At 36.5% G+C, this 17,998-nt stretch overlaps 1 protein-coding gene across 4 annotated transcripts in view; it reads left to right on the top strand.

The window, feature by feature from the left end:
• DIAPH2 (diaphanous related formin 2) overlaps positions 1–17,998 on the top strand; it is a 908,274-nt gene that overhangs the window by 270,647 nt on the left and 619,629 nt on the right. The window lies entirely within an intron of this gene.

Below are 17,998 nucleotides of genomic sequence, written 5' to 3'. Positions count from 1 at the left end.
CTTCTGTCTCTTTGGGGCCAATTTTGGGTTTTTTAATTCGTAACATCCTATTTCAGTTTTTTCTTGGTGTTCTTTCTATTTAAGCTATTGTGGTAGATTGTTTTCTTGTTTACTTTGTATCATTCCATATAAATTTTTCAATTTTTTTATATTCTTCATCCTCATTGTTTTTTTTAAGTCAATAATATTCTATCATATTCATTGTACTATGCCTCATTTATCTGTTTCCCAATTAATGGAACCTACTTAGTTTCCAGGTTTTTTTGCTACTACAAAAAGTGCTGCTCTAAGTGTTTTGGTATATATGGGACATTTCTTTTTGTCATTGACCTCCTGGGGATATGCCTAGCAGTAAGATCTCATGGTCAAAGTGTATAGACACTTTTAATCATTTTCGTAAACATCATTCCACATTGCTTTCTTGATTGTTTTAAATCAATTAACATCTCTACCAGCAATGTATTAGCATGGCCACCCTTCCACAGCCTTCAAATATTGATTGTTCCCCCTTCCTCATTTTTGCCAATTTACAAGTGTGAGATGAAACCTCAGAATTATTTTGATTCATACTTCTTATATTTTTAATGATTTTGAAAATTCTTTCATATGGTTGTTAATAGTTAGCTATTCTTTCTTTGAGAATTGTTATTTTCTATTTTCTATTTTGTTTATCCACCTGTCTTGTATATCATAACCTTGTAAGAGATATTTGGTAAAAATTAATTTCTGAGGAGTCTTCTTCCTTTCTTATCCTAGTTGCATTAATTTTGTTCATACGAAAGCTTTTCAACTTCATGTAATCAAAATGAACCATTTTATTTTTTTATGATTGTCTCTATCTCTTACTTGGTTAAAAATTCACACATAGTTGTTAAAGGTATCTGATCTGAATCTCTTCTAATTTTAATATCATCTTTAATATTTAGGTTGCATATCTTTTGGGAGATTTATAAAAGTAGATAGAAATTGTTCCAGTTAAGTATATCCCACAGTGTTTTTTTCATATTCATCACTTGTGATATGTTCATTTTTTCTCATAATGTATTCTGAATTGACTGGCATACACTAGAGAGCAATGGGAGAAATCCTTCTGCGATCTCTGACCTATTTTCTTTGGTATCATTGAGCTTCCATGTTTGGCCTCTCTGGGCCCTGTTGACTTCAGAGTCCTTTGCAATCGCTGCTTTGGCTTTTTCAAAATGAAATAAACACGTTATCAAAACTTTTGCCTAGTTATTGATAGCATTACTATAGAGAGACTAAAATGTTTTATCCTAAGTACATAAGGAAAAATAAGAGCCACCTTGGGGAAGTGGAGACTTTACCAGACTTGAAGTCAGAAGATACGGGATGGAATTCTACTTCTGCTGTGATTGGTCTCATATCTATTCAGCTTTATGGTTTACAAAACTTTTTCTTCCCAACAACCCCATGAGGTAGATAGCACAAGGATCAGAAATAAGTAAACTAATGCTCAGAAGAGTTCATTGAGTTGCCTACGGTGCCAACAGGAGAAAATGTCTAGACGGGAGCCTGGAATTCAAGTCTTTAGATCTCAGACCAGTGCTCCTATATCTTGTTTGTGGAGGATGAATGAGTCACATAGGTCTTACTTCCTTAGTTTCTTGTCTTCTCACACCTGCTCACTGTATGCTCACTGACCCACCTGGATAGGCCACAGGTTCTTACTCAGCACTGCCACCTTCTCTTACCATGGGACCTCTTTGCCTGATTCTGCCAGTCCTGGAGAGGGGACCTATTCCCCCAGAGGCTGGACACCAGGGTCTTTCTCCTTCCATTAGGACTTTGCCTGAGTTCTACTCCAGTTGTTAAATGAAATCTGCATGCCTTATCCACTGGGAATGTCAAGTCACAGATACTACTAGTTTCAAGGAAGAACTTAAGAATTAATGGGGCTTAGTTTTGCAAATTAGAAAGAAAATTTTAAAATGGTAAACTATAGAATCTCTCATAAATTGTTACTCAGATTCACCATTTCTGATGTTTTCTTTTTAATAGATAATACATTTAGCTTATAAAAAAGTGCTATGCTCTCAACATTTCTATTTAAATTACTTTTATTAGGCATTGTGGATGTTTTTATAAAACACTAAATGAAAATAAAAAGTTAATTAGGTTAGAACAAGATGCCATTGAATATTAATTATAGTAACTGTACCTGATCTCTGAGGTACTTCCCAATCCTAAAATCTAATTGTTTTGCATTGAATATTTTGAATTCCCTTATTAGCCATAATAATAAAAGTATCAAATCATGATATGCTTCCAAATTATCTTTCACATTAATGAAAGAAATTATATAAGACTACAGATAGTCAAAGCGGACCTTATTAATACTATTTGATACTCCTTATGGATGCTTTTGTCATTTTTGGTTTTATCCTCCACTTTATATTAAGAATTCAATCTGATGACCTTGGAGCAGAATGTAACCAGTGGGCCTATAATGATATGGTCATTATTGCTTGCAAAGAATCTTGGTAATCACAGATAATAGCAATATTATACAAGAATTGGAGTAATGACTGTTAATATTAACTACACTTGAAATAATAATAAAACATGTAGGCAATAACTGCTAATACTAATTAGAATTTCTAGGGTTCTCTAGGGACCTCAGGAAGAACAAAGATAGTACATATGAAACTTGCAAGTGATTTCTTGGATTTTCGTGCTGCTTGGAGGAAATACAGGGAATAAACATAAGAGGTTAATATAATTGAGCATTTTAAATAATAGACTTAAGTCATACAATTTAACTTCAATAGTCATAAGAGAAAATTGAGATGATTATAAATATTACTAATGCACAAAAATTTCTTTTTGTAATAATTGAAATATTACTGCAGAAGTCCAAAACTATGTTAGAAATGAACTGAAACATTTATATTAAAGCACTTTTTCTAAAGAGCTTTGGCATTTGAGGAATTTTGAAGACCCAGGATTGAATCCCAGTTCTGCCACTTCCTGTCTGTGTGACTTTGGGCAAGTCACTTCACTTCTGTGGACTCTGTGTGTCATGTCTTCTTGGAACCTCGGGTCCCGTGATCATCTTTTAAATTGTCTTAATGTTTCTTTAGAATTTAGAATGAGTCTCTTCTCTTGACTCTTCTCTTGGTGATATGCATCCTTCCCCTGGTGAAATAATAAAAGGTCACAAAAGGATGGCGAGATATAATCCATCTCTAACTGTCGTGATAATACTGACTTTTTCTGAGATTGAGTTGAAAATAATTACATGTCATCTTGAGCAGCCAACAGTGTGTATATGATTTTTCTAAGGGAAGTTTGGCCTGGAAGTTCTGGTGTCCCAACAAATAATGTGCTATCTTAATGACACAATGTTTAGCTGTTTCTTGACTGTGAGCTTTAATACACAAGGGAGCAAATGGAGAGGGCTTAGGGAGCTATTTCAGGTGGTGGACTAGAATAGCATGCACTGATTCTGTCTGGAAATCAGCTCACCATTTGTATCATATAAATAATTTGTATGCTTTGAGACAATCGTTTCAGGCAATTTGGGCAAAAGAAAACAAAAGTCATTTGAGTTTCCATAAATAAAAATAATTGGTATCATTTATTGCTATCACTTTACCAAACTTCTTTACATCCATTTACATGTAGATATGCATGTGCTTCTAAATATGACTTCTATGTGTGTTTAACAGCTAGCCTTCCCACCTTAACTGTCACCTTCTCCATGAGACTTTATCTACCCTCTACATAACACCCTTCCTCCATGGACCTTACTTAACACATACAACTCTATAATGCACTTCTCTTGTCACATTTACAAGTATTGCCGTGTTTGTTTCTCAGCCACCTACTGGGATTTATGCTCCATGAGAGGAGAGCCTATGCCTTCTCTAAACTATCTCCCTCCAGTGTCTAGCAGAGTATTCCATGAACAGTAGGTATTTAATTCATTTTTATTGAAAGGTTTGGATTTTCCTCTTGGCCCTTGCATTCAGACAGAGACCAATGAGTCTCACTTGATAAGGAAAAGAGACTTTTGCCCTATTTGGGGGGCTCAAGGCTTCCAGAAATTGGTTCAAATGGAGTGGCTACGGACTTTGAAAAGAACCATTACATATTCTCTCCACCAACTGCAGTTCCCCTTGCTGAAGTTGAAGGCTGTTCTTTGAAAATTTATAGCAATAATTCTCAAAGTTCTATAAGTGTGTGTTAAGTGTCCCTGATATATGTAGGCATTGTGAAGAAAAAGGGGAAAAATAAAGCAATTTCTGATTTGGAAGAGCTTGCATCCAGCTAGGGTGTGGTAATATCATTTGTACACAGACAAATACAATGGAGGGGGGAGGGTGGGGAGGGCAAGGCCTAGGTCAAAGTGGCCTAGTCTAGTGCTTCACAACTCCAGATTATTTTTACAGCTACTGACCTTTATTTATGCAATTGCAGAATGAGACTGTTGTGAAAAAAGAGGTGATCTCTACAGTTTTTTCCAGCTCTTATTTCCGTGATTCTTTGATTTCACTTTATCCTAACAGCTCATAAATGGGCAAGCCAGTGCTGGGATCCCATGGGTCTTGTCTTAGTCCACTGCACGTTCCATTAGGCTACACTACCACTAAGTTGAAGAATTGGGTTTGCACCACACTAATGGTTGGAGATACAATATCTCTGGCTATGCCATTCCTGCACTGCTTTGCAGCCTTCACTGGGAGCTGTTAGTGACAATCTGACATGCCTTTACCCCATAGGAGATTCTAGTGACAAATGAGTCAGTTACATATTTGCAGGAATTTCTTTCCCAAATTATTATGAGGTACGAGTATACAGCTAAGAAACAGATTTTCATGACCCCCCCTTCCCTTAGTCTCCTTACTCTGAGTATGTTTGTAAAAATATGATCCATTTAAAAAAGTTATGAATAAAAAACAACTGATCATTTCATTACCCTACTGCTGAGCACTTTAGAATAAACAAAGATTGTTTCAATTATTAATTGTTAGCAGGCACACATAACCTCTTTTATTCCATGGATCCCTTCTCAGAATCAAGTTTTTAAATTCATAATGTAAAATACATAGCATTACAAAGGAAAACAATGATAAAGATGTAATTTCCTCTCTCCATGTTCATTGACCTTCTGAAATCCATCCATGAAGACCTTCTGATGTAAAGTCTTTTATTCATTTTTATAACAATAATTTGGCCTGACAAATTCTTTTGCAAATACAAAACTATTAACTTTGAATTGCAATTGCAGTTGTTTAATCTATAACACTGACAGGTTTTGTGTCCTTTTGATATCATTGTTCTTTTTAATTTTGGCTTACCTGTAGTAATGACAATTCAAATAAGCTGTAGAATATTGGTGGAATGTCTGCACTATCAAAGGCATGATTTTCTTGCTGTTAGATCCTTGTTTTTGATATTCACTTGCCTTTGAAAAGTAGAATGACACTTTACCTAATTTACATGTTCTTCAGCTTGATTTTCCTTTTATTAAACAGTCTGATTTTTTAACCAATAGTGAACTTTTTATAGGCAAGTAATATGAGGGGAAATTGGAAAAGGTTTGGTTCACATTAATACGTGGAATATAAAGTTATTAACATGTTAAACTGAGTCATTGATGTTGCCCTAGACAAAAATAATGAAAGAAGAAAAAACAGTTTTGGAAGGAAAGGTTTAGGACTTACTGAATTGAAGGTGCCAATGAGACATAAATTCTGTAGAGATGTGGCACAGTAAATAGAGGGCTGACCTTGGAGTCAGGAGGACCTGAATTCAAATGCAGCTTTAGATACTTATTAGCTGTGTGATCCTGGGAAAGTCACATAACTCTGCCTGAGTTTCCTCATCTGTAAAATGAGCTGGAGAAGGAAATGGCAAATCACTCACTCCAGAATCTTTGCCAAGAACATCCCAAATAGGGTTAATTCTTTTTTTTTCCAGGTCAATGAGGGTTAAGTGACTTTCCCATGGTCATACAGCTAGTATGTGCCAAGTATCTGAGATCGGATTTGAACTCAGATCCTCCTGAATCCAGGGCTGATGCTTTATCCACTGCGCCATCTAGCTGCTCCCTAATTATTTTTATTGAATGAAGGAGTGAATTTTCCTCCACTAATTGACCTCTCCAAAAACAAAACAAAACGGTATAGATTTGGTGATCATCTATAGAAAGGTATTCATTGAAGACATGGGAGTTAATAAAATTGCATGACAGGACAGGGGTGATTGGTCAGGGACCAATCCTTAGGAACTACTCATGGGGAGCATTTATGAAGGGAATATAGAGCTTGTAAAAGAGACAATGAATGAATAGTGTCGCTGACAGAAGGAAAGAGTCAACATTATGTAAACCTGCAAAGGTCAATGAAGATGACTGAAGAAGACCATTAGATTTGGCATCTAAGAGGCCATTAGTGAATTTAAAGAGAGCAGTTTCAGCAATGACAGAAAAAACAACAGTAGCAGCTAACATTTCTGTGCTTCTTAAAGGTTTGCCAAGCTCATTAGAGGTAGAAGCTTCATTGCAAAGAGGTGAAGAGAGAAAGGAGATGGTGAAGAAATGTGGATTCCATTAGAAAAAAATTATTATTGTGTCTTTGGTTTTTTATACCAGTTATTTATGCACCCTTCCCCATTAAACTCCACAAATGGACCACCTTTGCCAATATTTCATACTTGGTTCCTTACCTTTCTCCCTCTCCCTAGGTTTGTGTAGGGAGCTGAGGCCACAGTATCATGAACTTGAAGACATCCCCTTAAAAAATAATACTTAGATCTAGGGTTTTGGATAGTAGTTTTCCTTGAGATGAGATGTCACTTTATCCCCTCTTCACTCACTGTCTGTTTATCAATCTGTAAAATTGGACTGAAGCTAATTAGAATTCTCTAGGAATGGAAGAAAGGGAAAATAAATGAGATTGCTTTAATAATTGAAGCCATACTTCCCCAGGTGGTGATTCAAGAGCACATATTCTGATATACCAAAAGGATGGGCTACCAATGGCCCATGGAGAACATATCAATTGATTTGTTTTTGGATGGAAGCTTAAATATGTTTACAATTCTATATGCTTTTTAAAAACGTGCATGAAGAAGCATATATCATGTTGTGGTTTGACTATTCAAAGAAAAACTAGTAAATAAAAGCTATTTGGAAAGTGAAATAGTGGAATTTTCATTTTATGATGAAAAAGTCCTAAGCCAGTGTGTTGGCTTAAATTGCTTAGCTATTCTTCTGGGTGTCAATATCCCACAAATAGATTTTTGGGAGAAGACTTCCTTGTGTTCCTGTTAATGAATTATTTTTACCACTATATTATAATGACATATGCATTAAGAACCCTATTTATTAAGGTATATATCATTATGACTTGGATTTCTCTGTAGTGTATGGCAGGTCACATTTTTCCCTCTTTCCTAACTATCACAAAAGGCCAAAACTTAAGATATTATCTCTTTCCCTCCCCCTCCCCCTCCCCTTCTCTCTCCTTCCCTCTCCCTCTCCCTTTCCCCTTCCCTCTCCTGGTCTCTATCTCAGTCTCTCTCACTGCCCTCCCCCCAACACTGGCAGTTTGCAATAGAGCAAGGTGCTTTATGATCATAGGCTCATGGCTTTAGAGTTAGAAAGGACCTCAGAGGCCATGTCAGCCAGCCCTTTCACTTTATAGATGATGAAACTGTAATCAAGGGAAATTATTTAACCAAAAGAGCCAATCATGATAACTTAGGCTTTTGAAAAAAACAATTTATTAGGGGGGCAGCTAGGTGGCACAGTGGATAAAGCACTGGCCCTGGATTCAGGAGGACCTGAGTTCAAATGTGGCCTCAGACACTTGACACTTTCTAGCTGTGTGACCCTGGGTGAGTCACTTAACCCACATTGCCCCGCAAAATACCCCCAAAACAGTAACAACAAAAACCCCCAAACTAATTTATTGTGCATTTTACTTGCTAGAATCCCTCTAATAATGTCACTAGTTTTACTAACTTTTACTTCTTTATGAAAGTAACAAGTAGAGGTTTATCATGTTCATGTGTAATGATTAGAATGATGCCACCTACTGGAGACTTACTATAGGAAAGCTCCACCATGAGGAAAATGCCTCAAAAGGCAAGGCCATGTGGCTTTTCCTTGGCTTCAGGAAGTGACGTTTGCTCATGGGTGCTGTCTATCAAGGCTACCAGCCAATCAACTTGAAGAGCCTCCTAATTTCTGGGAGGAGACAGGAAGGAGGAAAGAGGGACTGTGCGGAGAGTTCTCTCTCTTTCGGGTTCCTGACTTGATGGTGGTGGTGGTGGTGGTGGTGGCAGAGGACTTCACAGGATATTTGAGGAAAGATAGGAATGCCAGGCTGTTGGAATTCTGTTCTCAATCTTTTTCTTTCTATTTTTCAATCAACCCTTAAAAACCTAAACTCGTTTTATCAGTGATTTTAGTCAGTTTCCCCCAAAACTGGGGGAACAGATTAGAATCCACATTTAGACTCTTAAATTACTCCCATGAAAAAATAACCTTTCTGGGTTTTTGGAATTGATTATTTTAAGTGACATTCACAATTATATCAGTACATTAAAATTTAGGATTAGTTGTATTTTCTCTTTCATTGGCTATTATTCTGCCTTTCCTCTTGCTTCCTCCAAATTCTTTTGTATTTACTTGAGATATATATTCTGCCTCCTTTTTCTGTGTATCTGTTTCCCCAATAAAATGTTAGACCCTTGGGGTCAGGCACTGTTTGCCCTTTGCTTTTCTATCTACTATCCATTAGTACCTAGCACAGTTCCTGGCATATATTAAGCATGTAAGAAATGCCTGTTTGATTTGATTGAATTGAACTTAAAATTATGATGAAAAGCAATCTTTTAGGTTGTTGTATCAAGAGTTCTTAGTCTAATACAGCTGGGTTTTCATTTACCCTGTGCATATGACCTGCTATAGGTATGACCCATAGCCAGTTTTGAATACATAATTAATTTTCCTTTGATTCAATAGTGCTTCAGACTCCTAGCTCCCCATCATTGCTTCTCTTCCTCCAATCATCAGTTGATATATGCTTAGGGAAACTGAATCATAGAAGGTAAACAAATTTTAACATAAGCCCAAGCAAAACATAATTAGGAAGGTAAATCTACTGTAACAATAAAATTCATTCCAAAGGCAAATGTGAATAATTTTTGGATTATCAACTATTTTGAATTATCTATGTCCCTTCTATTAGTATGGACTGTTGAGAACTGACTGTGTCTGGCTTAATGTGATAAGAATAGACCGATAACGTGCTGCAGGCAATGGGCAAGGAATGCCTTGTTTGAAAGCATGTAATTCCTTTTAATAGAAGGCAGCAGAAGTAACTACTCAGTGACATGTGATACTATTAGGATATTTGTAATTTTCTTTGAAAAGAGAAGCTGATATGATTAGATACCTTTTGTTCCATTAACAACAATCATAAAGATGCTATCTCTCCTCTCCCAGGTTTTATTTACTGCTTGCTGTTACAATATCAGATTATATCCCCTGCTAACTGCTGCCATTTCTGGTTCTACTTCCTATGCGTCTGCTTTTCCCCCAGTGGCAATTTATGAATTTTCTTATTCCATTGTATTAGAAGATGTTCAAGATGTGCTAAAGACATGGTTCTAAAATCCCAGGATCAGAGCTTTTTAGACAGACATTATATTCATAACAGCTGGCATTGCACTTTTTAAAAAACTCTAGCATACATCTTTCAAAAATAATGATTTCCTCTGCATACACTAAATGTGCTCAAGGATAAAATTTCAGGAAGCTTGTCTCTAGTTGCTTTTATGACTAGACGTTGTTTATATTCAGAGAATATTCACTGAAAATCTGGTTCTCAGAAATTTCAGTCTTAGGCACAATTAGACTCCTGAATTCTTTTAGCATTTTCTACAGTATACTTAGAAGATGACCTCAAAGCAGTCATCTCCCCCACACCAAATCCAGTTGGTTTGTCCTTTGAAGACTTTGTGTCTAGTACTAGGATATTTTCCACTTGAGAATCCTTTGATCTGTTAACACCATTCATGTGGAAAGATGCTTTTGGCCTCCAGTCAGGAGGTCATGTACTTTTGTGCTATCTTCCCAGTAGTGAGGATGGGTTTGAAATAATTTGTACATATTTTTCTTGCTTGAGAAAGCATGGCATAGTGAGAAGAGATTTGGGGTCAGAAACTCAGGGTTCAGATCTTGGTTTTGTCACTTATTTCCTATATGATCTTGGGCAGTTACTTGGCCTTTTGGACCTTGATGTCCTTCTTTATCTGTAAAGTAAGGAGTTTGGGCAAGGTGATCTTGAAGGTACCTTTAACCTCTGAAATCCTATAGAGGCCTCAAATAGTGGCACTCTTCCATGATACAGAGAGTAATAATAACTATCCCATAATGTGATGGAATTCCTGATCTTGTCTTAATTCATTGACAAAAGACATTAGCCAACAAGAATTGCTACAGATAAATGCACATACTTTTAACTAAAATTTTTTTCATTCATCTATTTTCTCTCTTTCCCCCATGATCTTCTTCCTCCCCAACCATTGTGGGAAAAAAAGAAGAAAAATTCCAGATCTGAGACATTTTTACTCGCTATAATTTTGTTGGTGATAATAAAATATTGAGTGTCTTCAAAGAAGTTTCACTTTTTCATTTTGTCTCACATTGTGTACGTGTCCATAAGATCAAAGATTTCGAGCTGGAATAGACACTAGAGGCCAACAAGTTCTAGGGGACTAGGCTCGAGAGAGATATTCTCTGACTTCAAATCCAAAACTCTTTTCTCTGTATTATAGATATATTAAAAGTAACTAAAAATTAAAAAAAAAACAAATAATTTTACTTTCTCATTCTAAGGGACAGACTGTCTTCTTTTTACATAGATTTTTATGATCGGAAAAAGTTACTTACAATGAACTTCTTAAAAGTAATCTTAATATTATTATATCACATTCACTGAATTGTTTGGTGATGTTGATTTCCTCATTTACTATGAAGAGACTGGGTGATTTGTGAAAAATATCATCAGTTTCTTTGTACTTTCTGGAGAGTGACCAATGTTAACAAGTAAAGACATTTAACTAATGAGAATAAAGCCCAAGTCCAACCCAACTGGAAAAAATCTTCCAGCTTTTGCTTATGGCTTTCACAGTTGGTTCTCCATGTGGAAAATCTCATTGTTGAAGTTTAACATTTATGAACTGAATATCACTCCTATCAGTTATGTGTGCTAATGGGGGGGGGGAGGGAGCAGATGTCCAGACTTCTATCACAAGCTGAAGAGAAGGTAACCAAGTGCTCCTGCTAGTAAGTCTTAGGCCCAGTAATTTCCTACGTTTCCTCCAAAATCTGTGTGCATGCATCTGTCCTCCAGTGGAAAATAAGAAAGGGATGAGAAATACAGTGGAACAAGTAGCTGATGTGCATCCAGTCAAAGCTTGTACTTTGGACAGTTTAAAGATTTTTTCTGGATAATCTGATTTTTTTTTTTTTGTTTTGCTGAAAAGCAACTGAATTCTTAGTCTTGGAGAAAGCAAACAGGATCTCTTCTTTGTCTTCTTTTTTCTTATAAGTTCCTTAAAATGGTAAATGTGTGGAGTTGTTTTGCTTTATGTTTATTTCTTTCAAGGCTTATCGGGTTTTTTTCTTTTTTGAGAGGGGAATTTAGGAGCAAGAGAGGGGAGCTAGCTAGCCAAAGAAAGGAAGAAAAGAGTGGCATTGAAGCATGTTTTCAGAGGATATTGCCTTTCTTTATGCCCCCCAAACTTAGCATAGCATTTGATACATAGTACCTGCTTTAAAAATATATATTAATCAACTTCAGTTAAAAGTCAAATGGGGGGGGCAGCTAGATGGCGCAGTGGATAGAGCACCGGCCCTGGATTCAGGAGTACCTGGGTTCAAATCCGGCCTCAGACACTTAACACTTACTAACTGTGTGACCTTGGGCAAATCACTTAACCCCAATTGCCTCAAAAAAAAAAAAAAAAGAAAAAAAAAGTCAAATGGGGGGGGGCAGCTAGGTGGCACAGTGGATAAAGCACTGGCCCTGGAGTCAGGAGCACCTGAGTTCAAATCAGGCCTCAGATACTTGCTTGCTTTGTGACCTTGGGCAAGTCACTTAAACTCCATTGGCTTCAGTTTCCTTATCTGTAAATTGCTGATAAAAATAACACCTACCTACCAGGTTTGTTGTGAGAGTCAACTGTGAAAATAATTGTGCAGCACTTAGCACAGTGCCTAGCACATAGTAAGTGATCTATATAAATGGCAGTTATCATGATGGTGGTGGTGGTAGTGATGGCAGAAGAGCTTCTGATCAGGGTTTTAAGAAGAGAACCAGCATTTGTGAAATCTGGGTTCCTTGACATACTAAGCCATGTTAGTGACCCATGCAGCCTTGTGTGACTTGAAATTTTCTCGAAGGGAATAACTTGTAAATATGCCCTCAGCTTACTTCTGCTGAATCATGCTTGTAAAGCAGTTTACCTAGAGAGTTGGTTTCAGAGAAGTAGAAGACCTTATCTATCATTCACACACACACCCACACCAACAACTTGAAAATGAACCTGCTAGACAAGAAGATTTTATGGTGGTTTGACTAAATCACTGAACTATATCCAGGACTTTGATGAATATTCAAGTATGATTTTCTTCTCCTTCACTTCATTTTGACAGAGAGGTAATTTAGTACCATTTTAGTTACCTAATTTGCGAAATTTTTCTAGAACTTTGAATTCAAGGAGATAATGAATTTTCTCTGGGTAATTATCTCTTCAAACAGCATTCTAAGGATGCATTTAAAGTAGATAGCAATTTTAAACCTTTTAAAATTTAATTTTATTTTTTCAATTAATAAAAATCCATCTTCTCTACCTTCCTCCTTCATCACCACCACAATGAAAAGAAAGAAAACCCTTGTAATATATATGCATATTCAAGCAAAATACATTTTTTGCATTGGCAATTTCCTGCAATTTTGCTAAAGTTATTGTTTCGATTAATTTTCACTGACTTTATTTAGTATTTTCTTTTCCCCATGACATGTAAAAGCAGTTTTTAACATTTAAAATTTTTTTGAATTTCATATTCTTTCCTTCCTTCTCTCCTTCCCCTGATTGAGAAGGCCAGCAATTTGAAATAGGTTATACATATGCAATCGTGCAAAATCTATTTCCATGTTAGTCATATTGTGAAAGAAAACATAGACCAAAAAACCACCCAAGAAAAAGTTAAAAAAATGTTTATTTCAATCTGCATTCAAACTCTAACAATTTTTTTCTCTGGAGGTGGATATCATTTTTCATCATAAGTCCTTCAGAATTACCTTGGATCATTGTATTGCTGAGAATGGCTCAGTCATTTACAGTTGATTATTGTTCAGTATTGCTGTTATTGTATACAATGGTCTCCTGATACTGCTCATTTCACTTTACATCAGTTCATTTAAGTCTTTCTCAGTTTGAGAGCATCTTGCTCATCATTTCTTATAGCCCATAATCATAGACTTCAACTTGTTCAGCCATTCCCCAATTGATGGGCATTCCCTCAATTTCTAATTCTGTTACCACAAAAAGAGCTGCTATAAATATTTTAATAGATACAGGTACTTTTCCTTTTTGTTTTTAGCGTCTTTGGGATATAGACCTAATAATGGTATTGCTAGGTCAAAGGGTATCCATGGTATTATAGACCTTCGGGCATAGTTCCGCATTACTCTAAAGAATGATTGACTTAGTACCAACAATGCATTAGTGTCTGTTTTTCAAAATCCCCTTCAACGTTTGTCACTTGTCATTTTCATTTTCTGTGGTGTTAGCCAATCTGATAGGTGTGGGGTAGTACCTCAGAGTTGTTTTAATTTGCATTTGTCTAATCAGTAAATTACTTAGATCATGTTTTTATATCAGTGTAGGTTGCTTTCATTGCTTTTTCTAAAAATCACCTGTTCATAATCTTTGGCTATTTATCAATTGAAGAATGGCTCATATTTTTATAAATTTGACTCACTTCTCTAAATATTTGAGAAATGAGGCCTTTATCAGTGAAACTTGCTTTTTATGCTTCTCTTGATTCTTATATTTGAAAGTCAAATTTTCTAATCAGCTCTGGTCTTTTCATCAGGAATGCTTGAAAGTCCTCTGTTTGATTGAATATCCATTTTTTCCCCCTGAATAATTATGTCCAATGTTCCTAGCTCTTTTGCCCCTTTGGAGATGATATTCCAAGCCCCCTGATTCTTTAATGTAAAAGTTGCTTAATCTTCTGTTTTCCTGACTGTTGATCCATAACATTTGAATTGTTTCTTTCTGGCCACTTACAAAATTTTCTCCTTGACCAGGAAGCCCTGAAATTTGGCTATAATATTCCTATGAGTTTTCATTTGAGAACCTCTTTCAGGAGCTAATTGGTGAATTCTTTTTTTCCACAGGATTGTGGGTACACTTTTTTCTATTTAGAATTTATTTTTTCTCCTAATTACATATAAAAACTATTTTTAACATCCATTTTTAAAACTTTGCATTCCAAATTCTCTTCCTCCCTCCCTCCCCCCCTTAAAAACACAAGCAATTCAGTATAAGTTATACATGTGTGGTCATACAAAATATTTCCATATTAGTCAAGTTGTAAAAGAAAAGACAAAAAAACTTAAGAAAGAAGAACTAAAAAATTATGATTTAATCTGTATTCAGACAACTTCAGTTCTTTCTCTGGAAATGGATCACATTTTTCATAAGTCCTTCAGATTTGTCTTGGATCATTATATTGCTGAGAAGAGCTAAGTCATACACAACTGGTCATCTTACAATATTTCTGTTACTTTGTATATAGTACATTTCACTTTGTATCAGCTCGTGTAAATTCTTTCCAGGTTTTTCTGATAGCATTCTGTTCATCATTTATTATAGCACGATAGTGTTCTATCATAATCCCGCAATTTGTTCAGCCATTCCTTAGTTGATGGGCATCTCCTCAATTTCTTTTTTCTTTTTTTTTTTTTTTTGGTGGGGCAATGAGGTTTTTAAGTGACTTGCCCAGGGTCACACAGCTAGTAAGTATCAAGTGTCTGAGGCTGGATTTGAACTCAGGTCCTCCTGAATCCAGGGCTGGTGCTTTATCCACTGTGTCACCTAGCTGCCCCTGCATCTCCTCAATTTTGAAATCAACTTTTTAAAAAAATACTTTTTTGGATAATGACCTAGTAGCAGTATTGCTAGGTCAAAGAGTATGCCTGATTTTATAGCCCTTTGGCCATAGTTCCAAATTGCTCTACAGATTGTTTGAATTGGTTTATAACTTCACCAAGAGTGCATTAATGTCTCATTTTCCCTATATCCCCAACAACATTTGTCATTTTCCTCTGCTGTTCTATTATTCAATCCAATAGGCATGAGGTAGTACCCCAGGATTGTTTCGACCTGCATCTCTCCAATCAATAGTGAATTAGAGCATTTTTTCATATGGCTATAAGTAGCTTTGATTATTTCATCTGAACAGTCTTCATATCTTTTGATCATCTATCAATTGGGGAAATACTTATTTTAACAAATTTGACTCAGTTCTCTATGTGTTTAGAAATGAGGCCTGTCAGACAAACTTGCTTCAAAATTTTTTCACAGTTACTATTGCTAACTGTGTTTTCCTCCATCCTATTCCCTCCTCATGACATTTACGCTATTTTCTATCTCCTTTCACCCTGTTCCTCCTCAAAAGTGTTTTGCTTCTGACTGCCCCTCCCCCAATCTGCTCTCCCTTGTATCACCTACCCTTCCTCATCCCCTTCCCCTCCTACTTTCCTGAAGGAAAAGATAGATTACTATACCCAATTGAGTGGGTATGTTAGTCCCTTTTTGAGCCAATTCTGATGAGAATAAGGTTCACTCACTCCCCAGCACCTCCCCCATCTTCCCCTCCACTATATAAGCTTTTTCTTGTTTTGTTTTTTTTTATGTAAGATACTTTATCCCATTCTAGCTCGCCCTTTCCCTTTCTCCGACTGCATTCCTCTCACCCCTTAATTTTATTTTTTTAAAGATATCATCCCTTCATATTCAACTCATGCCTGTGCCCTCTGTCTAAATATCCAGCATCCAGCTGCCCTAATAATGAGAAAGTTCTTATGAGTTACAAGTATCATATTCCCATGTAGGAATGTAAACAGTTTAATCTTTTAATATCCCATATGATTTATTTTTTATGTTTACCTTTTTTTTTAAGTGAGGCAATTGGGGTTAAGTGACTTGCCCAGGGTCACACAGCTAGTAAGTGTCAAGTGTCTGAGGCCGGATTTGAACTCAGGTCCTCCTGACTCCAGGGCTGGTGCTCTATCTACTGCGCCACCTAGCTGCCCCTGTGTTTTCCTTTTTATGCTTCTCTAGAGTCTTGTATTTGAAAGTCAAATTTTCTATTCAGCTCAGGTCTTTTCCTCAAGAATGCCTGAAAGTCCTCTTTTTCATTGAATTCCCATTTTTCCCTTTGAAGGATTATAATCAGTTTTACTGGGTAGGTGATTCTTGGTTGTAATCCCAGTTCTTTTGCTCTCCAGAATATCATATTCCAAACTCTCTGATCCTTTAATGTAGAAGCTGCTAAATCTTGGGTTACCCTGACCAAATTGTTTCTTTGTGGCTGCTTGCAATATTTTCTCCTTGACCTGGGAGCTCTGTAATTTGGCTATAATATTCCTGTAAGTTTTCATTTTAGGATCTCTTTCAGGAGGTCATTGAATTATTTTAATTTCTATTTTACCTTCTTGTTCTAGAATATCAGGGCAGTTTTCCATGACAATTTCTTGGAAGATGATGTCTAGGCTCTTTTGTTGATTGTGACTTTGGGGTAGTCAAATAATTTTCAAATTATCCCTCCTGGATCTATTTTCCAAGTCATTTGTTTTTCCATTGAAATATTTCACATTGCCTTTTATTTTTTCATTCTTTTGGTTTTACTTTCTTGCTTCTTGATTTCTCATCAAGTCATTAGTTTCCATTTGCTCAATCCTAATTTTTAAGGAATTATTTTCTTTAGAGAGATTTTGTATCTCCTTTTCCATTTGGCCCATTCAGGTTTTCAGGGCACTCTTTGCTTCATTGTCTTTTTATACCTCTCTTACCATTTGGCCTAGTCTGTTTTTTAAAGTGTTATATTTTCTTCAGTATTTTTTGTGTCTCCTTTACTAACCTGTTGACTGTTTTTTCATGATTTTCTTGCATCACTCTCAGTTCTCTTTCTCTTTTTACCTCTGCCTCTATTACTTTATTTTCAAAGTCTTTTTTGAGCCCTTGTGTGGCCTGAGACCAATTCATATTTTTCTTGGAAGCTTTGTATGTAGGAGCTTTGGCTTTGTTATATTATTCTGAGGGTGTATTTTGATCTTCCTTGTAACCATAGAAACTTTATAGGGTCAGCATTTTTTCCTGTTTGCTCATTTACCCAGCCTATTTCTTGACTTCTAACTCTTTGTTAAAGTGGGGTACTGCTTCTAGGGTGGAGGGTGCACTGTCTCAAGCTTATGGGGTTTTGAGCAGCTGTTCTTTGTGGTACTTCTAGTAATTTGTAAGTCCTTCGTTCTTCCAAGGTGGTATGATTTAAGGAGAAATATGCTCACCACTCTCCTGGCCTGTGCTCTGGTTTGTAAGTAACCACAGGCCTGCTTTTCTGCCCTGGAACTATGAATAGAGTCCTGCTCTACTGTGGCTGTAAGCTCTTGTGTGCTTGTGTTCCTCCCCAGCCTGGGACTGTCACCCAAGACTGTGACCTGCATCCAAGTATGGGCAAAACAACAGATTCCAGCCTCAGTGCTAGCAAAGAGATCCCTATAATCTCCTGACCAACTCTTTGACTCCCTTACCATCTATGGGCTGAGTCCCAGAAGTAGTTGCTGCCACTGCTGATTCAGAGGCTTCTGGGGCCTGCTTCTAGTTTGTTGGAGTTGGGTCTGTGCTGGTACAGCCAGTGGCAGGTTGTGCTCCATCTCAGCCAGGT

This window comes from Dromiciops gliroides, chromosome X (assembly GCF_019393635.1).
Source record: "Dromiciops gliroides isolate mDroGli1 chromosome X, mDroGli1.pri, whole genome shotgun sequence".
NCBI lineage: Eukaryota > Metazoa > Chordata > Mammalia > Microbiotheria > Microbiotheriidae > Dromiciops > Dromiciops gliroides.
This window is presented reverse-complemented; position numbering and strand designations above follow the sequence as displayed.